The 22,987-nt window shown below is 46.3% G+C and overlaps 1 long non-coding RNA gene across 1 annotated transcript in view; it reads left to right on the forward strand.

The window, feature by feature from the left end:
* The window catches only part of LOC117056091, a 429,770-nt gene that overhangs the window by 182,287 nt on the left and 224,496 nt on the right, over positions 1–22,987 (forward strand). The gene's annotated exons all lie outside the window — the stretch shown is intronic.

Consider the following 22,987-nt stretch of genomic DNA (forward strand, 5'->3'; position numbering starts at 1 on the left):
AGTCACTCTGGGCTGCTCCCAACAGAACATTAAAACACAATAAAAGATCAAGCATTAAAAACTTCCCTGATAGGCATCAGGTTGGCCTCTGCAAGAACAGGATGTTAGACTAGATGTGCCTTTGGCCTGATCTATCAGGGCTCTTCTAGGGTCCTAACACATGGGGTAGAAAGTTGGACTGACGGCATCTGGTACTCTTTTCAGACTTGAATTTGGGGGAAGAGACTGCTTCCAGTAACATCTGGGAACACATATACAGATGCTTGTTGAACGCAAGCTTCTGTTACCAGGATTATGTAGAGCTCACTGTGGACATCATCCGTGTTAAGGCAGCTGTAGAAATAGAAGTAACTATTTATTAGTTTCTTTAGCTAAGCCATTTTTCACAGCCACTACACCTTCTGCTTATCCTGTTGTACTTAACAAACCTCTCACTGGAGACTTTGGTTGAAAGCCTTGAATTGCTTACTTTGAAGTAATCTGGCTGACTTGAAAGGGACTACTCCAGAGAAAGCGGCAGGAGGATTGCAGCCTTTGTGGGGGTGTAAGCCTTGTAATCAGCCTTGCCAATGCTGAGGGAGTCAGCCTATGCTGATGGGAGCTTGTGCGGACTCTGGCCTTTTCCTGGTCCTTTGTTGATATCTTAATAGTATCCTTGCCAAGACATTTCCCAGTTTGCTTCCTGATTTACATAACAGTGGGCAGCATGAATGGCGTGCATATAAGAGCAGGGAATATGTTGCCCTTGAGTAATATGTGCCAAAGCAATATTTAAGTATTGCTTGACTTCTTATTCCTGTAGTGTAATAATTGATTATAATTTTGACATCAAACCCCCTGCTTTACATTTAAAAAGGGGGGGGGGGGAGGCAATGCTGTACTTTGCAAGTTGTCAGTGATTCAAAGGAGCTAATCTTTCTCCCAATACTGAACTTAGAGTTCATATATGGATATATCACTTAAGAGTAGTTGTAGAAATATGAATGGGATGTCAACTTGAAACTCAGGTCATATATGTTTACAATTTGCCAGACTGGGTTTTGTTTATATGTGTGTGTCCATTTGCTACCCACACAAGAACAAAAACTGACTCACACACCTCCACAAAATCTGAGGCCAGGATAAAAGGTGCTAAAATAGGTGTCTAAGGATTTTCAAATGAGTGAGCAATGTCTGTCTTGTATTGATAATGTTGCTGCAGTTGTCAATATATATTCATTGTTGCACCCCAATCTGTGAGCGGTGCAAGATTCCAGGGGTTTCATGTGCTTACCCACCCATTGGTGTTTCCCACAGAACCTGTTCCTTTGCTTTTCTTACACCTTACCAGGAAACTAGCTGGGCATGATTCACTTTTAACACATGCTGGATCCAGGGATTAGAAGTATGGCACCCAGTTTAACACCCCAAGACTTGATTATATTCTAACACTTGCTAGATCCAGGGATTAAAGGAGTCTGGCACCCACAATATCAATATAAATTCTTAAAATACCTTGGCGTTTTGCCATTTCCCTGGTATCCAGAGCAGACCTTTGGATCTCAGTAAATGTCATTCCCTTCCACTGAATGCCTCCTTCCATCCCAGAACAAAATTGGAAATGGTTGGTCATTATGCATATTTATTCTTGTGATCCTGCCCCTGTTTGGCTGTACAGTTAGTAAACCATAAAGGTAAAGGGCCCCTGACAGTTAAGTCCAGTTGCAGACAATTCTGGGGTTGCGGCGCTCATCTTGCTTTACAGACCAAGGGAGCCACGTTTGTTCACAGACATTTTTTCTGGGTCATGTGGCCAGCATGACTAAGCCGCTTCTGGTGCAACGGAACACCGAAACCAGAGCAGCGCACGGAAACACCATTTACCTTCCCGCTGGAGTGGTACCTATTTATCTCCTTGCACGTTTGGGCATGCTTTCGAACTGCTAGGTTGGCAGGAGCTGGGACTAAGCAACGGGAGCTCACCCCATCGTGGGGATTCGAAGCACCAACCTTCTGATTGGCAAGCCCAACAGTCTCAGTGGTTTAGACCACAGCGCCAACCGTGTCCCTCTTAGTAAACCATAGGTCTGCATTAAATGATACTGGAAGTCAATAAACTGTTAGACTTGAGCAGCCTCAACATCCTAATACCTTGCAGGATATGTGAAATGTTTGATTACATTTATCTAATGTATTGTTTTGCTTTTGTTAAATAGCAGCTGTAGTGGTAGAGAAAATCATAATCAGGACCATAGCACTCAAGGAAGGGAATTTTAATTTCCTCTGGAATACACACGCACACACCCACCCACACCCCACAGCCATTCTGTGTGGGAAGGAAGCTGCTAAGTGACACAAATATTATTATCTGTCATTGAAGAATGAGCTCATTAGAGATCCTAGATAGATTTCTAACTTACTGGGCTACCTCTTGTACTTGTCAATGATCGTGGGAGGTTTCACTCAGCCGGACACGACATTGCCCTAGACTACATGAAGGGATGCTGTTGACTGCTAAGCAGCAGTGTATGGTCTGTGCCCTTATGTCATAGGAATGATAGAATAAAAATAGTCACAAAGATTAGCAGAACTACAGAGACAAAACCACAGACATTCAAAGTTAAAGTGCTTCTATTACTGGGCCATACAGCCCTTTGCACAAAGAGCCTGGTTGGTTACTGGGATGAAATCAAATCAAAATATGTTGGTATTAATACAGCACCATTAATGTTCTACTTGATTTGAGGATTTCAGGGATCCTAAATGTTGATTTGCAAGAGGAGAGGATGGAAGAAAGTAGTGACATCAGTGTTACCAATGAGTCTACATTCCTCATTATCTTCCCTGCTTGTAGCCACTGGCTCACTTTGCTGCAGTTGCTGAGATCGTTTAACTGGGAGTCAGGAGAGAGAATTAGAGAAAGGAAGACAGACACAGGCAATCAGATAGAGGAAGAGAGAAGGGGTGGCCTGCTTGATCCCTACAGCCTGCCTCAAACAGGAGCCCTTTCACACTATACTGCACAGAAGGGGAGTGTTTCAGTACCTTGTGAAAGATAGAAAAAAGACCAAAAGTGTAATGTTATGGGAACCCTAATCTCTAAGCAGTAAGAGATCTCACAGGGTCCCAGCTCATACTTGGGTTTTGTTTCCTTGGAAGGAAGGCCACTGGATATAGTGGTGTCTTTGGTGATGGTCTTACTTACACAGACATATACAGGAGGAATAGAAGATGGAAGGGCATTACCACCTAGCAGATATTACTCTCCCCCTAGGCATCAATAGCTAGTTATGTCTATGGCATCTTATTTATACTTGGCCAAATCTTTAGTCATGTAAAAAGATGATTAACAGTGGTGGAATCTGGCCTATTAAAGCAAATATGATGCTGAGTCTGTCCTCATTTGGGCTGCATTCATATGGCAGGTTATTCATTTCCCCAACATTTTCCTAACTCTTAATTTTCACATTGTGTAGATGAACTTTCACATGATGTAAAAGCCACTCCAGCAGCTTATAGCACAGGTTTAATGCTCATTTCCATTTTATTTGCTTCCAGAAAAAAAGGCATTTGCAAAACTGGAAACTTGAAGTTTTGCATAGGGCTGTGCACCAGATTTGGCCAAGGCCCTGGAGGGTGCAAGTGATGTTAACACACCCACCCACAACCACCAGGATTGCTCCTTTCCCCAATAGCTGTAAACACAACTGAAAACTTTTTTACCAGTGTGCCACTAGCCAGGGGATTAGCTAAGAAAAAGTTGACTCTGCTTGGCACATTGAACAAAATTGAGCCAGAAATTCTGCCAGACTTACTTGCCAATGATTCCATATTGGTCAACAGCAATGTTTTGGGTTTTCAATGATCTTCAATCAAGTTATATGCCAAAAAAAGGAAGGACAGTGATTCACCTCTCTTTGTACAGTAATTTGCCTTGCTTCAATGCATAATGATGCAGCAATCTCAGAAAAGGATTCTAGTTGTGTATCATAAAAAAACAACTAAAGGACACTTGTGACCAGAAGGTCTCCACTCTGTTTCCAAATGTATGATCATTTGATGCTGCCCCCATCAATATTCTGAACATTGCCTGCTTGTGGTGTAAATATCCCATTGGTGTGAAAATCCCAAAAGATACTTCTTGCTAGTAGATCTGGGTCTTGAAATGATCAAACCCTAGGCTTGGTCTAGAAACATAGCCAGCTCACCAGGGACATTGAGAGAGGCAGCCTCGGAACTTGTAAGATCTGTTGCTGCTGATATCAAGAAAAGGAGAAGGTATCATTTCTCTGACCAACAGAAAAATGCAACAGTCATGTGCTCCATGTTACCATTTTGTCTGTCTTAATCATGCAGATTTGAAATGTGTATGTTCCTGGAATGCTCAAGTGAGTTATGTTATTGTTGTGAAAACTGTGGGATTTCTTGCTGGCACAGGCAATTTTTACATTTAAAAACAGTGGGTTCTATCAATGCAGGGTTAAAATCCATGTTGTTCTGATAGCATAGTAAGGCAGTGTCCAAAATGAATGAATGCTTTGGTTATATTTTACCTAGCACCTTTCATTTGTGGTCTGGAGAAAGAAGAGAAACAGAGCACTGACTTCCTTCTCTTGAATAATTTTCACTGGGCAAGATTTAATAAGAATAACAAGATTGCTTTTCATTTCATTCACCACTAAGGTGCCAAGAGGCTGGCAGTTGTGAGAGCCATGGAATGTGGGCCAAGCATATAAGGCTGGTTTTAGAGACAGCTTTAGCTGTATGCTTGCACATTCTACTCCCATTCATTAATTTTTCATTCATTTCATTATCAGCAGTGATTTTACAGTTTGGTGCATGAATTGTAATAGGCAAACCTAAATCATGCACTTAGGGTCTATTCACTTCTGCTCCTGTCTTTGCATGTCCCCTAGACAGCAAATATATTCCTCAAGGAATTGATGCAGGAAAACCCTCATCCTGTCTCTAGAGTGTCACACAGAATGCAAATTATTATCGTTAATAATAACCGGACAGGCAATATTATAACATAGCTGCATCCACTGTATACTTGAGCAATTAAACTGCTGGTGCTACCCTCCCCCATTTTGTATTTATTGTAACACAGGGCCCCTCCAGACATCCTTTTATAGTGCTTTCACAATGTGTTCATAATGGTTATACGTGAGTCCGTTTTCAATACTATTTGTGCCTGCAAAAGATTCAGACTGGATGTACTGCTTTATGTCTAATCAGCACATGTCTCATAGCTTCCTGCTGAAATCCTGTAACTTTATGTCACAAATTATCCAGTTTTTGATTTACTTTTAACCCTGCATTGTTGCACAAGCTAGAGTTTTGGGAAGAATCACAGAACAACTAATAAAGGGGAATGATGCATGGAGAGTCCATCACTCCTGCACTATTATTGTGTCAATGACAGGTTGCAGAATACACCCACAAAAAGCTACCAGTCTGGAGGGGCCCAAATTGGCAGTGAGCTCCTGCACCACCTCCAATTCTGCTCCAAAGGGAGCTTGCAGGGGGAAGTTCCATTGCGCAAGTGGATATCTTTCCACTAGCAGATATATTAAGATGGATACCACCCACTGTCTCAAATCTCTCTTTATTTCTATTATCCTGCTACTGTATTCTGTTGCTATTGTATTGATGTCTTGCTATTGTGTTGATATGCTAAAATGTACTGGTAAGGTTCGTAATAATGCGTAATGATAAACATTAGTTCCAATCATTTTGAGTGGGAGCTAAGATTCTACCCTTTAGCTTCTTCTTGTAGTTACCTTCTTTTCCCTATGCAGTTACACATTAACCTGTTCTTCAATAAACAATGCCTTCTTCTGAGCCTATCAAGTGAGTAACCCTGTTTTATATTAAATAAGAACTTAACATGTATCCTGTGATGCTGCATTCCCCAAGCCAATTGTTTACATTTGGCTCATTCAGCATTACTCCTTTTGGATCTTTCTAGCTTCCATCCCACCGTGTGTGTGTGTGTGTGTGTGTGTGTGTGTGTGTGTTGTTTCCAAAGCAGACCTTCCTGTGTTGTTTTGCTTTGTTCATACCAGGGCTTTTATATGTATCAACTGCCATGTGCGTGATATGATGGGCCACCATTTTGCAACTTGCTATGCAAGCATAGGTGCCTGTCATGAGGACCCGTTCCTGACAGTGCCACTGAAATAAACAGGATGCGTTCATGCAGAACAGGAACACAAGACTGCAGCAGACATGTGCTATTAATTCTTAGGTAATGTTGCAGCACCTAAGGGCAGCTAGAAAATTCGTATTTTATTCCATTTTACTGAAACAATTTGCTTGTTAGCCTGGATAATATAGCTATGCACTCCCCACATCCCCAAACATTGAGCGATATTCCAGGAGCAGCGCTACCACTGGGTTTAATTTTCTTGGGATGAACGAGCTCTAGAGAATTATGCTATATCTGGAATATTTGCTTTATTTAAAATTACACATGCACAGTCTACTGGGAGCAAGTCAGGCAACAGAGGAGTTAATCCTGCATCAGACTCCAACAGAGCTGCTAGTACAGATTTACCCCAAGCAAATTTCTCAGCAAATTTCAGCTACCTCTCAGCTCTTTCTCCCTTAAATTCAGAATCTAGCTTGTTTCCTTTGCCAAACACATACACACCAACACAGAGCATTGGTCTCAGACTCCACCTCCTGCAGGTAGATTGACCATACAGGAAAGTAGTTCCTATTGATGAAGCATCAACCTGGCCATCTGGCCACTCAGCAGATTTACACAATATATCAATGCCACCCAGCTTGAATCACAGAAAAAGTAAATGTTGCTATGTTGGCCCACAATAAAAATTCCCAAATCCATATTAGTGTAATACTTTTGCTAGGTCAGCTAAAATCTCACAAAATTGTTACAGGAGGGAGGACCTTTTCAGAAGTGCCCCCCCCCCGGCTGTGGAATGCTCTCCCCTGGGAACCTGCCTAGTGCCAACAGTGACACCTTTTTGACATCAGGAAAAGTCTGCACTTGGTCAGTTTCAAGATGGAATGAGGGAGGGATTAGCCAGAATTGAAATGAGGCTCTGTTAGGTACTATGGAGGTTTCAGGTTGCACCAAGATCTTCCGAGAAAGAGAAATATACAAGGGCTGAGTCCCCAACTCTGGAAATTAATCCTCTTATACTTATGTGGGACAAGAAGCTACAGTTAGAACTGGATATGGAACAACTGATTGGTTCAAAATTGGGAAAGGAGTACGACAAGGCTGTATATTGTCTCCCTGCTTATTTAACTTATATGCAGAATTCATCATGCGAAAGGCTGGACTGGATGAATCCCAAACCGGAATTAAGATTGCCGGAAAAAATATCAACGACCTCAGATATGCTGATGATACTACCTTGATGGCAGAAAGTGAGGAGGAATTAAAGAACCTTTTAATGAGGGTGAAAGAGGAAAGTGCAAGATATGGTCTGAAGCTCAACATCAAAAAAACTAAGATCATGGCCACTGGTCCCATCACCTCCTGGCAAATAGAAGGGGAAGAAATGGAGGCAGTGAGAGATTTCACTTTCTTGGGTTCCATGATCACTGCAGATGGTGACAGCAGTCACGAAATTAGAAGACGCCTGCTTCTTGGGAGAAAAGCAATGAAAAACCTAGACAGCATCTTAAAAAGCAAAGACATCACCTTGCCGACAAAGGTCCGTATAGTTAAAGCTATGGTCTTCCCAGTAGTAATGTACGGAAGTGAGAGCTGGACCATCAAGAAGGCTGATCGCCGAAGAATTGATGCTTTTGAATTATGGTGCTGGAGGAGACTCTTGAGAGTCCCATGGACTGCAAGAAGATCAAACCTATCCATTCTCAAAGAAATCAGCCCTGAATGCTCACTAGAAGGACAGATCCTGAAGTTGAGGCTCCAGTACTTTGGCCACCTCATGAGAAGAGAAGACTCCCTAGAAAAGACCCTGATGTTGGGAAAGATGGAGGGCACAAGGAGAAGGGGACGACAGAGGATGAGATGGTTGGACAGTGTTCTCGAAGCTACTAACATGAGTTTGGCCAAACTGCGAGAGGCAGTGAAGGATAGGCGTGCCTGGCGTGCTCTGGTCCATGGGGTCACGAAGAGTCGGACACGACTGAACGACTGAACAACAACAACAATACTTAGGAATATAAAATCAAGATCCAGAACTGTCTTTGGGTGAAACATGCAGGTTCATTGGTAGGTGAAAATCAAGAATAAAGAGGAACCGGGCAGCTTTCATATTAACAAAGCTTTAGATTCATTTTAAGTGTTGTGCTAGGTAAAAAGAAATGCTTAAGAGCAAATAGAAACCAAATAAGGAAGCTTTACCTAGCAATTGGAAGGAATGTTCTTTCAGTGAATCAAGTCCATTCTTCTGGTGGTATAAGACCATCTTCATCAAGTTTAGGATCCCACTGTTAAATGACTAAATTCATTATTCTTCAAGTCCACAAGAGGAAAAGATAGTCATGGGACACCTATCCTCAAATTCTGGCAATGCCTTCATTAGGCAAACCAAAATAGTGTACAATACAAGCTCTCCAGTTCTCTAGAATCACAGGTAAGCCTGGTGAAGAATCAGCTCTGAACTGGGAACACAGGAAAGTAAGATAAATTCACAACATTTCATGACAAGGTCATAAAGCCACTTCTGAGCAGTGTGTTTCCCTTGCACTGCATTTCATCACAATGCTGCTTTTGTGGCAACACCCACTCCACTACCAAGGACCCAAACAAAGCTGTGCACCTCTTATGCTCCACTTGAGCATTGAATCTGGCTTAAGTGGACATTACACACTTCAGAAACACCAAAAATGTGGGAATGTTGAGGGATGTGGGAGAGGATATATTGTTTTAGATATCCTATCCCAACTTGCGTTTACAAGCTCGATAATATCAGCAGAGCTAACATTCCCTTTTTACTTCATATGCGCAGCAGATAGTTTGCATAGACTCGCTAGAGTCATTAAAAATATTGTCCTGGTGTCTTCCCCTTTTTATCCCTCTTTCAATAAGACACTTCACAGTGTTTGGTAAAGTGTATAACGTTTACTTACAAGTAATCATCATCTAGTCACATAAGGATCCTAGAGGCAGGCTTAAAAGTTACTAAATAATATACATATGGTGACTTTCTCTTTATGAGAGAAAGTCCCTCTTTTTACTTTTGGCCTAGTGCCAACGGTGCATTTTAATAATGCTGCTTTTAAACTGTCTTAGAGATTAACACGACAACTGACCAGCGACATGGAGACTCGGCATATACACTACAGTTGGAAGCTCCCAACTGTAGAGTTCACCCCCAACTGTAGAGTTCCATATAAGGAAGTTGGGTTTGACTGCCCCTGTCCTTTTACATCCCACATACCCCTTCTCAGGCAAATTCAACTTTATTCAACCACCCAGAGTCCCAGCTTGACTCGTAGATTCTGGAAACTCTCTCTAGGCAAGGGTTTTGTCAGGATGTCCGCAGCCATCTCATTGGTGCAGCAGTACGACAGTTCCACAAGTCCATCCTGAACTGCCTGACGTATAAAATGGTATCTCACACCTATATGTTTTGTCCTGGCAAGAAACTTTTCACTCTGTGTCAGTTTTATGCAACTCTGATTGTCCTCCAGCAAACTGACAGCTTGCTTTCTCACCAAACCAAAGTCCTTGATGAGTTCATCGAGCCAGGCAATCTCTCGGCACGCTTCCGATGCAGAAATATATTCAGCTTCTGTGGAAGATAATGCTACACAGTTCTGTTTATAACTGCCCCATACAACAGGTCCATCCCCAAACATAAAAACATAACCACTTGTTGATTTATAGTCAGCATTATCCCCAGCCCAATCAGCATCAGTGTACCCAATTAACTTAGGATTTCTGACAGCTGGTAGCCTTAATTTACAATTCAATGTACCCTTCAAATATCTGACCACCCTCTTAACACCAGCCCAATCATGCTCAGTGGGAGAACTCACTTTCCTGCTAAGAATCCCCACTGCATTGGCTATGTCAGGTCTACATGTGGTAACTAAATACAAAAGTTTACCAATTACCGACCTATATTCACTGTTATCTGGCAACAGCTTCGAATCCTGCTGATTCTTCAAAAAGTCTGTGGCCATGGGCGTTGCAACTGGGTTTGCGTCTTGCATCTGCATGCATTCAATCAGTTCATTTATTTTCTGTCGCTGGCTGAGAAGGAACGATCCGTCTTCTTCTCTTTCCACCTGGATTCCTAGGTAGTACTTGACATCTCCTAGTTCTTTGACTCCCACCTCTTTGCTGAGGTGTTTCACAATCTGCACATATTCTCTGTTATTTGATGTCGCGATAATCAAGTCATCAACGAAAGCCAAAATATATGAGAATTGTCCATTACCTGACTTACTGTACAAGCATTTGTCAGCGTTTCCTTGCTTGTAGCCAAGTTGCATTAACATTTTGTGCAATTTCTGGTTCCAGGCTCTAGCAGCCTGTCTCAAACCATACAGTCCCTTCTGCAACTTGCACACTAAATGTTCCTCATGTGGTTTCACAAAACCTTTGGGTTGTCTCATATAAATTTCCTCGGAAATCTGTCCATGCAAAAACGCAGTGGCAATATCAATGTGCTTTACATTCAGCTGCTTGGATGCTGCAATGCTTAAAAGCATTCTCACGCTACTGTATCTTACAGTCGGTGCAAACGTTTCATCATAATCTTCACCATATTTCTGTGAAAATCCTTGTGCCACAAGTCTAGCTTTGTAGCGTTGAACTTCCCCTTCTGACCCCTTCTTAATCTTGAAAACCCATTTACAGCCAATGGCTTTCTTACCCGGAGGTAGTTCCGTGAGGGTCCAAGTCTTGTTTTGATGCAATGCATCCATTTCGTCCTGCGTGGCTTTCCTCCAGAGATTAGCTTCCTTAGGTGGCATTTTCTGTATCTCTTCCCATGTGGAAGGTTCCTGTGGAGATGCCGACCCTGCAAAATAGGACAGCCGTGGTGCTGGAACACCCCTGTTGGTTCTGGATGAGCGTCTGATCTCTGGTTCTGGAACCGCATCAACATCCTCATCCTCCTCCAATGGTGGCATGTCTAAGTCGTCCTCTTCATCTCTGAAGCCAGTAGGAATTTGATCCTCTACGTGTTCTGGTGCATTCCCTGTAGGGGGTGCTATGACATTAGAACGCAGATTAGCACTTCTTGGGGTTTCAGAAGGAAAATCAATAAGTTCTTGAGTCCATTCTGACTCCTTGGAACAGTCAATAACTGTATTCTTTGTGTTAACCATCGCATGCTCATCAAAATAAATTGCATGGTGCGCACTGGTTTTACCACTTTGTAAGTCCATTACTCTGTAGCCTTTCCCTCCAGATGCATATCCAACAAAGACACCTGCTTGTGCTCTGGAGTCTAGCTTCTGTCTGTGTTCTTTGGGCACGTGATAGTAGCACAGACTTCCAAACACACGAATGTGTGACAAATTAGGCACTTTGCCATGCCAAAGTTCAAATGGTGTGCGCTCTGCTCCTTTTGTTGGCAATCTATTCTGCAAATAAACTGCTGTGTCAGCTGCATTTCCCCACAGCTTCTGTGGCAAGGATGCTTCCTTTAGCATGCACCTTGTCATTTCCATAATGGATCTAAATTTTCTCTCTGCAATGGAGTTCTGCTGTGGCGTGAAAGCGATTGTAGTTACGTGTACAATTCCTTCCTTGGCCATGAGAGTCTGCATTTCACGTGAGCAGTACTCACCTCCATTGTCAGTCATCAACACAGCTGGAGCGCGTTGGAACTTGTTTCTGACCATGGCAATGTATTCTTTGAACATTTCCACTGTTTCACTTTTCTCTCTGATGAAATATGCAACACAATATCTTGAAAAATCATCAATAAAAATTAGAATATACTTGTTGTTGCCAAGTGATGGAACATTAATTGGACCACATAGATCCGAATATATGATATCAAGCACTTTAGTGCTTCTTTGTTCTGCACAACGTGGAAAAGAAGGTTTCACAGCCTTCTCAGTAATGCAGCTTATGCATTTTGTCAGAGCCTCTTTGCTTTCTTTTACCTGTAAACCTCTTACAAGATCACCTTTTTGTAGGTTCATAATGGTGGTGGTGTCTCTGTGTCCTAGTCTCCTATGCCATAGTTGCATATCAGCTTCATCTTTCTGGCTAGAATGCGCTACGTTTGCAGACTGGGTCTCTGAAATATCAATCTCATAAACACCATTAATTAATTTTGCTTGAATATACAGTTCACCATCTTTAGTCACATTACACTCTCCATTTCCAAATGTGATTTGGAAACCTTTCTTGTCCAAACTGGACACACTGAGTAAATTGCAACTTAGTTCTGGAACGTACAAAACTTTAAGCACTTTGGTCTTAACAGGTTCATTGTTTATATTGAATTTCAAGTCCATGGAACCTGCACCTTTTGCTTTAATAACTCTGCCATCTGCTATCTCTATTTCAGATTCTTCATCTTCATTTATCTCATTAAAATTTTCTCTTTTAAATGAATAATGTGAACTGGCTTCTGAATCTAAAATCCACATATTACGTTTATTTTCACGGTTATGAACAGCTAAATTCCTTTCTTGAAGTAGCATAGTGCGTTCAAATTTCCCCTTCTTTTGCCATTTTGGCTGAGAGGTTTGGGAATTCTTTGCTTTAGGAGGAGCTTTACAGTTCCTAGAAATATGGCCTTCCTTGTTGCAATTGTAGCAAATTATTTTCTTGGGCATTTCTCTGGACTTTGTAAATTGCCTGGACGCATAATTACTGTCCTTGCTTCTGGCATTTCTTACTGGAGACTCTGCTCTCTCTCTACACTCTTCTCTTAAATGACTGGTCAAGTCTTTGAAAGTTAGACCTTCTCTATGGTCCATTAGACTGACAAATGGATCAAAACACGGTCCTAGGGATGCTAGCAAAAATGATACCTTTGTTTCTTCATCAAAAGGCTTAGGAGTGAGGTCAATCTTTTGAATAATCTCAGTAAATTTGCTGATGTGCGCTGTGAATTCTCCTTTAGAATTCATTCTCAATCTGGTTAATTTATACATCAAGCTTCTGTAGGAGTTCCTGGAAGATTCTCCATACATGCGTTCAATGTCTTTTAGGATCTGAGATGCATCATCTTTACTATTTATTAATGATAGATGCTCATTGCGAAGTGCACATAGAATTATATGCCTAGCTTCACTGTTCTTGCGCTTCCAAGCTGCTATCTTGGCTAAATCCTCTCTACTTGTGCCAGTAGGCATGGGATCTTCAACAGCCTCCAAAACATGCTTTGCATCTAGATATGCTATTAAGCGCTGCTTCCAGTGCATAAAATTATTCTCACTCAGCACAATCATCCCTAGTTTTGTATCACTATCAAAATTTGCACTAGCCATCTTAAAATCCAAAATTTTTGAAAAATGTTCAAAAATCTTAAAATGCAAAAATCTCTAAACAAATCTTCACTGCCTTGGATTACTGTGAACACTGAGGGAGGGGAGGGGTAGTTAATTCCCCTTTTCAGCACAATGGATGCTTTAGGCCTTGTGCTCACCAGGAAAATCCACTCAACTCAAAATTGCAATCCGATGCAATCCTTTAAAAATACACAAAAATATGCAATTCTGGGCCCGCTAACCCTTTGTGGGAATGTTGAGGGATGTGGGAGAGGATATATTGTTTTAGATATCCTATCCCAACTTGCGTTTACAAGCTCGATAATATCAGCAGAGCTAACATTCCCTTTTTACTTCATATGCGCAGCAGATAGTTTGCATAGACTCGCTAGAGTCATTAAAAATATTGTCCTGGTGTCTTCCCCTTTTTATCCCTCTTTCAATAAGACACTTCACAGTGTTTGGTAAAGTGTATAACGTTTACTTACAAGTAATCATCATCTAGTCACATAAGGATCCTAGAGGCAGGCTTAAAAGTTACTAAATAATATACATATGGTGACTTTCTCTTTATGAGAGAAAGTCCCTCTTTTTACTTTTGGCCTAGTGCCAACGGTGCATTTTAATAATGCTGCTTTTAAACTGTCTTAGAGATTAACACGACAACTGACCAGCGACATGGAGACTCGGCATATACACTACAGTTGGAAGCTCCCAACTGTAGAGTTCACCCCCAACTGTAGAGTTCCATATAAGGAAGTTGGGTTTGACTGCCCCTGTCCTTTTACATCCCACAAAAAATGGCTTTGGATTTCATTCTCACTAACAAGTAAACAATAAAAGCCATCATTAATACAACAGTATTAATAAACCAACAATGTTTGTACCATCACTTCTCCTATTACCCCATGCAAAAGGTTGCCTCCCTCCTCTGGAAGGGGGCTGTTCTCAGCATCTCAGACATCAGTCTGGAATAGGAAACTCTTGGAACAACTAAAATAGGAAAATGATTGCCCACAACCCTAATTGTGATGGCCTGGGAGTCAGACTCTGATGCTGAACCTGAGGGATCCCAGCCTGCACAGGATTCCCCGCCTCCAGAACCAGCTGAGCCGGGGCCAGGGCTTGAGCCTGAAGGATCCCCACCTGTGCTGGATCCCCAGGTGCAGGCATCAGCAGAGTCTGCTCTGGCTCCTGATGGGAGGGAGGACTCATTGCCTGCAGGTGCTCCACTCCCAGCCTCTTCAGAAGAAGCGGAGGCATCCCCTGGGTCTAGTAACCCACCAGCCTCTCCTGAGCTACAGAGGCTCAGGGCAGAGAGGCGAAGGGAGTTAAGTGTCTGCAGGAGGAGTGCTCGCCTCCAGGCCCGGAGGAGAGGCGAGTCTCCGGAGGATCGGGACCGCCCTAAGCATAGGGCCAGATAAAAGCCAGCCAGACCCAGCCCAAGTTGCGTGAGCAACTTAGTTGCAAGCGTGTGCTCAACCTGCAACCTTGTGCCTGAACCCGCCTTGGACCTTGACCTGCTCCCTGCCTTGCTCCCCGCCGGATTGACCTCCTTTGGACCCCTAGACCCAGGACTGGACTTGGACCTCGCTTCATGGACAAACCCTTGGGGCCAGCACAGTTTGCTCACGCCACACCCGCACTCCCCCTTCGCTGGGGTGCGTTCGGGAGGAACTAGTAGCCATGGCAGACCAGGCGGCTGCGCTAGTGGCATTGGCCCAGGAGAACCAGGCCTTGACCCACACCGTGCAGCAGCTAAGCAATGCGGTTACAGCGCTTCAGCAGCGTTTGGATGCCCTACCGGCTCCTGGGGCCGCCGCCCCAGCTCCTGGCAAGTACCCAGTGGCCCTGCCAGAGAAATTTGATGGGTGCCCAGCCAGCTTTCCCATGTTTCTCGCCCAGGCCAAGCTGTATATTCAGGGGCGAGCTCGGGATTTCCCTGACGACCGCACCAAGGTGCACTTCCTGATCAGCTTGCTGAAGGACCAGGCGGCCAAGTGGGCGTTGCCGCTGCTCCGGCAAGACTCCCCCTTGCTGACAGACTATACGGGGTTTTGCAATCATCTGGAAACCACGTTCGCCAACCCTCAGAAGGGGAGTCAAGCCAATCGGGCAATTCGGCGGTTGAAACAGGGCAAGTCCACAGTGGCCACCTACGCCACGGAATTTCGGCTGCTGGCGCAGGACTTGACCTGGAACGACTCTGCCCTGCGGGACCAGTATCTCGAGGGACTTTCAGACGAGATACTGGATCAGCTGGCCACATTGGATCGCCCTGCCACACTGGATGCCCTCATCCAACGGAGTCTGCAGATAGATGATCGGTTGGAGGACCGTCGCCAGGCCCGGGGCCGCCGGCACTCCGGGCTCCCGGCGCCGGTGCTTCCCTGCAGTTCCGTGGCCAGAGCTGAGTCATTGGAGGAGCCGATGCAGCTCGGGGCAGCGCGGCCTCGCCTCTCCCCCTCGGAAAAGACTCGGCGTCGGGAGGGGAACCTGTGTCTCTACTGCGGTGGGAGTGGACACTACGCCCGAACCTGCCCTGAGAAACGCCAGCCGCAGGGAAAACTGCCAACCCCAGTAGCCGATGGCCCAGGCTACCTGGGGACCCAAGCATCACATGATGGGCCCTCACCAGTGGAATTGCAACACCTCATGATACCGGTGCGTCTATACCCCCCCGGTGGGCCCTGGATTCTCACCCACGCTCTGGTGGATTCGGGGGCAACCCGCTCCTATATGGACTCTGCCTTCGCCACTCAGCATCAGGTGCCGCTTCAGAACAAGCCGGAACCAGTACAGGTGGAGGCAATTGACGGACGGCTCCTACGCTCGGGCGCTGTTACTCGGGAGACCCAGCCCTTGGTCCTGTGCTACCAGCAGCACCGGGAGGTGCGAACCCTGGACATTGCCACCATGCCCCGGTTTCCCCTGGTGCTTGGGATGGACTGGCTGGAGTCACACAATGTTCAGATCGACTGGGTCAATCGGACTGTACGCTTCCCAGACCCGGGTTCCCGTGCTCAGTCCGAGTTAGTAGCAGCTGCCCCCATGGGGCAGGCTGTGTCAACGCTCCCTGCCGTGTACCAGGACTATTTAGACGTGTTCGAGGAACAGGGAGCAGACAAGCTGCCGCCTCATCGGTCCTTCGACTGCGGCATAGACCTACAGCCTGGGGCGCCCCTGCCTGTGAGCCGCCTATATTCTCTTTCGGAGCCAGAGCGTGAAGCTTTGCAGGACTTCCTTCGCAAGAACCTGGAACGTGGGTTCATTAGACCCTCTACCTCACCCACTGCCGCTCCTGTACTCTTCGTTAAGAAGAAGTGTGGGGAGCTTCGCCTCTGCCATGACTACCGGGCCCTGAATAAGATCACCATCCCAGACCGGTACCCCTTGCCCCTTATTGCAGAATTGCTGGAGCGGGTGCAGGGGGCGCAGATGTTCACCAAACTGGACCTCCGAGGGGCCTACAACTTGATTCGGATCCGTGCCGGGGACGAGTGGAAGACTGCATTCGGGACCCGGTATGGGCAGTTTGAATACCTGGTTATGCCGTTCGGATTATGCAACGCGCCCGCCGTGTTTCAACGGTACATCAACCACGTGTTCCAGGACTTGCTAGACAAATACGTGGTGGTGTACCTAGATGATATTCTGATTTATTCCCGTGACCCAGCCCATCACGAGAGTCATGTTCGGTCCGTGTTGCAGCGCTTGCGGGAGCACCGCCTGTACGCCAAGCTCAGCAAGTGCGAGTTCCACCAGCGGTCAGTGGACTTCCTTGGACACCGACTCTCCCCTGACGGGGTGCAGATGGACCCTGGGAAGGTGGCTGCGGTTCGAGAGTGGGCAGCGCCCCGGAACCGCAAGGACTTACAGCGGTTCCTAGGGTTCGCCAACTATTACCGGACCTTCATTGCAGATTATGCTCATCGCACCACCCCATTAACCCGACTGCTGCGCCCCAAGACGCCCTTCTCCTGGGATGAGGAGGCTGAAGTGGCATTTCAGGGGTTGAAAGCCTGTTTCCAGAGGGCGCCGATTTTACAGCATCCTGATCCCTCTCGTCCCTTCGTGGTGGAGACTGATGCCTCCAGTACGGCTCTCGGTGCCATCCTGTCTCAGCAACACGGACCCGATGCGCCACTGTTACCCTGCGCTTACTACTCCCGGCAGCTCCTTCCGGCGGAGCGTAACTATACCGTGTGGGAGCGGGAACTACTGGCCATCAAGGTGGCCTTTGAGGTCTGGCGCCATCATCTTGAGGGGGCACGACACCCGGTGGAAGTGAGAACGGACCACCGGAATCTGGAGTACCTCCAGACCACCCGCAAGTTGAACCAAAGGCAGATCCGGTGGGCGCTGTTTTTCTCCCGGTTCCAGTTCCGGATCCGCTACATCCCTAGCTCCCAAAACCGGAAAGCGGATGCCCTGTCCCGGAAACCTGAGGACGTCGTAGACACTGTACAGCAGGCAGTACCGACGACTATCTTACCACCAGCCGCATTCCTGGCCACTCAGGAGGCCAAGCCGCTGCAGGCTCGGGTGCGAGAACAGCAACGGGTCGACGCTTGGGCACAGGAACGGCTCCGGGAACTGTCTGACGGGTCATGCCCTCGATATCCGGGGCTGGCCCTGCACCAGGGCCTACTGCTGCACCAGGGTCGTCTATACATCCCACCAGGACCATTGCGGGCTGAGGTTCTCCAGATGTCCCACGATGCCCCAGCGGCAGGGCACTTTGGGCGGTACCGGACCACCCATCTGGTAAGCCGGGAGTTCTGGTGGCCCCGCCTGAAGGCTGATGTGGCACGCTATGTTGCTGGTTGCGACGTCTGCCGGCGGGCCAAGGGTCCTACCGGGCGACCCCCCGGTCTGCTCCAGCCATTACCAGTCCCACCGCGTCCCTGGCACACGGTCTCGCTGGACTTTGTGGTGGACTTGCCCCCATCTCGTCACTGTACCTGCCTCCTGGTTTTCACGGACCATTTCACTAAGATGGTGCACTGTGCCCCCTGCCCGTCCATACCCACAGCTAAGGAAACGGCGCAGCTGTACTTGCAGCACATCTTCCGCCTGCATGGCCTGCCCGAGCGTGTGGTTTCTGACCGCGGCGTCCAGTTCACATCCCACTTCTGGCGAGCCCTGCACCAGACCCTTGGGACGGAGGTCTGTCTATCTTCGGCCCACCACCCGCAGACCGATGGCCAGACGGAACGGGCAAATGCGGTGTTGGAGCAGTACCTCCGGTGCTACTGCAGCTTTCAGCAGGATGACTGGGTCGATCACTTGCCATTGGCGGAGTTCGCCTACAACAATGCAGTGAACGCCTCCACCCAGCAGACCCCGTTCCAGGCCTCCTACGGCTACCATCCACGTTTGTTCCCGGACGTGCTTCCAGCTTCCGCGGTCCCCGCAGTGACAGACTGGCTTCAGGAGCTTCAGTCCCAGCAACAATTATTGATGGAGCAACTGCGCCAAGCCAAGGACGCATACAAGGCCCAGGCTGACCGACATCGTCAGGAGGGGCCAGAACTCCGTGTTGGCGATCGGGTGTGGCTCTCCACCCGTCACCTGCATCCTTCTCGGCCCTCACGAAAGCTGGATGCACGATTTGCCGGCCCATTCACCATCACTGCGCAGGTGTCGCCGGTGGCGTTTCGCCTCCAGTTACCTCCATCGCTCAAGGTTCACCCAGTATTCCACCGGTCCCTACTTAGTCCAGTCGCCCCACCCGACGAGTTCCACCCAGACAATCCACGACCGCAGCCAGTTTTGGTTGAGGGGGAGCCTGAGTACGAGGTGGAGCGCATTCTCGACTCACGATACCGCAGGGGGAAGCTCCAATACCTCATCGACTGGAAGGGGTATGGGCCTGAGGATCGTTCATGGGAACCAGCGGGAAACGTCCACGCACCTGCCTGCCTCCGTGATTTCCATGCAGCTTACCCCAGCAAGCCTGGTCCGGCCCCTCGGTTGAGGGGGAGGCCTGGGAGGGGGGATGGTGTGATGGCCTGGGAGTCAGACTCTGATGCTGAACCTGAGGGATCCCAGCCTGCACAGGATTCCCCGCCTCCAGAACCAGCTGAGCCGGGGCCAGGGCTTGAGCCTGAAGGATCCCCACCTGTGCTGGATCCCCAGGTGCAGGCATCAGCAGAGTCTGCTCTGGCTCCTGATGGGAGGGAGGACTCATTGCCTGCAGGTGCTCCACTCCCAGCCTCTTCAGAAGAAGCGGAGGCATCCCCTGGGTCTAGTAACCCACCAGCCTCTCCTGAGCTACAGAGGCTCAGGGCAGAGAGGCGAAGGGAGTTAAGTGTCTGCAGGAGGAGTGCTCGCCTCCAGGCCCGGAGGAGAGGCGAGTCTCCGGAGGATCGGGACCGCCCTAAGCATAGGGCCAGATAAAAGCCAGCCAGACCCAGCCCAAGTTGCGTGAGCAACTTAGTTGCAAGCGTGTGCTCAACCTGCAACCTTGTGCCTGAACCCGCCTTGGACCTTGACCTGCTCCCTGCCTTGCTCCCCGCCGGATTGACCTCCTTTGGACCCCTAGACCCAGGACTGGACTTGGACCTCGCTTCATGGACAAACCCTTGGGGCCAGCACACTAATTAAGATTCGATGGTTGGTCATATTTTCTACTTAAGCATGTCATAGATGTTTACCTTTTCTGAAAGTAGATTTGACTGGGAGGGTGAGAGATACTAGAGAAGAGAACTGACAGAAGAACCACAGATTATTCTTTCTCCTCCTTATCCCACAATAGGTATCCCAGCAGAAAGAAGAAAATTATGGTTTACTATTTAGAATCAATAAACTATTTGCAGTTCTCCCATGATTAAGGTTTCCCTGTCCAGGATTAAAAACGCAAGAAGAGCCCTGCTGGATCAGGCCAAAGTGCCATCTCGTCGGGCATCCTTTTCTCACAGATGTCTATGGGAAGCCCAAAAGCAGGATCTGAGCACAATAGCACTCTCTACACTTGTGATTCCCAGGAACTGGCATCCAGAGGCATACTGCCTTTGAGAGTGGAGGTACAACATAGCCATAATGGCAAGTAGCCATTGATAGCTTTATCCACCATGAATTTGTCAAATGCTCTTTTAAAGCATTTAAACACTGGTGACTAGCACTGCATCTTGTGGGAGCGTCTTGTGAAATTATTTATTCCAGCGATTGGAATACTAGGCAGAGCAGGGCCTAGTAAGATTCCTCGCGTTGATAGCTTGCTCCAAAGTCCCCTGTAATGGCACAGTGGGCACTGGGCATGCTCTTACTGGGGAAGACCCTAAAGCGTGGGTGGCTATACTTTTTTGGCCACAAGGCCACAGTTGGCTTGTTTGATTTCCTGAGTAGATATCGGCATTTTCTTCTTCAGAAATAACTTTCCTCATTACAGATGCAGTTTGAGGGTGGAGTTTCATGCACCATGAGAATTCTAAATGGAAGAAGTGGCCCCCAGGCCCAGAACAGAATAAGGAAATGGCTAGGAGACAGAGCTGAGATTTAAACTTCTCTCCAGCCACTCTGTATTTTCTGTCCTGAACTAGAGAACTTTGTAAGCTTCACCAGATAATGCAAATACAGGCACCCTCCCCAAGTTAACCTCACTGTTACACAGAGGGGTACCCTTTTTGACCGCTTGACTCCTTTTGACACTAATAGAAGTTTCACAGCTAAATCCCTATGCTCTAATCTGACAAATTTATCCAAATGGAAAATTACACTCCACACGTCTTCATTCAGGGAAGGAGACATGTTTTGCTATGTAGCAGCACATGTACCGCTAATCAGCATTTAACATGGAGATCCTATTTCATGCTTTAAATCTCCAAAGTAGAGCAGAAAAAAGTCTGCTGTGTCTGAAGTGTGGAGCCGGTTGAGTTATTTATTGTGAAGAAATTAGCCCCTTCCTATTCAAAAGCCATTCAGAAAATGATCTTTGATTTCTGGGAATGTAATTATTATTCATAAGATCCATCAAATAGTCTAAAAATGATTTTTAGGTTATGGGCTGTTTGAGAGCCTCCCTTGCACAATTTTCTAAAGTGTTGTGTACAATGAATCACAAAGCATAGCTTCTATTATTCATTCTTATTTAAAAGTTGGACACTTTCAAAATATAAAATGTAAGAAAAAGAAAAAGAAAACAATGAGTTGTATAGAGGTGGTTATTTAGCACACAGCTGAGAGCGAATTCAGACTACCCATTTTGCACATGGCAAGGTGGGTCCAATTCTTTGCACCCCCACTCTGGAGTCTCATGAACTGCCCAAGAACCAAGAAGCATAACTTTAAATGCTGGCACAAATATTACTGGTGTTTTGTGTATATGATTTAGGCTGCAACTCTGTCTATGCTTACCTAGAAATAAACAACATCAAACACAATGACACCCGGTGGGGCTGGGGAGCAGTGGGGCTGAGCATCACAGCATCTGAAGCTTTTCAGGGGCGGGGGGGGGCATTTTTTGTTTCCGTTTCTGCACCAGTTCCAGGCAGGTGCAAGTAATGGGCAGAAATCAAAACCTTTTGATTAGAGGGATAAAGCAGCTTTAAAGGGATAAAGAGCTAATGGATCCATGTCTGACTCTGCTCCATTCCCACAACACCTCATTTTGGGGCCTACATTGGTTACCACTAGGGATGGGGGTGGAATTCAATCCAGTTTTTATTTAAATGTGAATGTACCTAATTCATACTTTCCATAACAATGCACGAACCTAAAAACAGAAACAAACAAACTAGCCATCCTTGAATATTCTCACTTCTCTGAATTTTGCCATATAGGCAATCCAGGCAACATATAAAAAATGCATACACTAAGGTGTAGTGTGCATAACAATGCCTAAATTGTTAAAAACAATATACAAAACCACATTATATTGGGGAACTTGCTTTGCAAAAGTGTGTACATTAGGTAAAACTGCATACAAGCTTGTGTGTATTAGGAGAAATATACACTAAAATGCTGGTGAATTTTCAAGAGAGGCATTATTATTATTATTATTATTATTATTATTATTATTATTACTATTATACCAATGTGGAAATGTAGAGAACTAAGCATTAGAGTGGAAAAATGAGAAAATGGGGAAAGCTTACATTGAAAGATTTGCCCATAGCTATTGTCTCAGGCTCAGTGACACAGCTTAGACCTACTCTGCTATGGGTTGCTCATAGCTGCGGAATCCCCACTGTATACAAAACCCTGGCACCACCTGCTGGTCAGGGCAGAAGGCAGTGGGTCCCCACTCTTTTTTTTTTTGCTGTGCCATATCCAGACTTTTGCAGCAGAATTAGACCCCTCTACAGCAAAGTGGGTGCTTTAGTAGCTGGCGGGTGCTTGGCAGACTCCGCTCTGCACCTGCTATTTATTGGTCTTGTGTGTCAAAAGTAGCTCCAGAACAAACCTGTGCCTTTGGCGCACACAGCAGGGACTTCTATGGCAGTCCAACCTCCATGCCAGCGGACCCAGGCATAGAGACCCTCCTGCCATATCCTAAGCGCCCCCCTGAGTAGTACAGATTGGATTGTTAGCATTGCTCCCTTAATTTAATGGGATTTACTCCCCGGCGAGTGTGTAAAGCACTGCATGGAGTCTT

This window comes from Lacerta agilis, chromosome 1, assembly GCF_009819535.1.
Source record: "Lacerta agilis isolate rLacAgi1 chromosome 1, rLacAgi1.pri, whole genome shotgun sequence".
Taxonomy (NCBI): Eukaryota; Metazoa; Chordata; class Lepidosauria; order Squamata; family Lacertidae; genus Lacerta; species Lacerta agilis.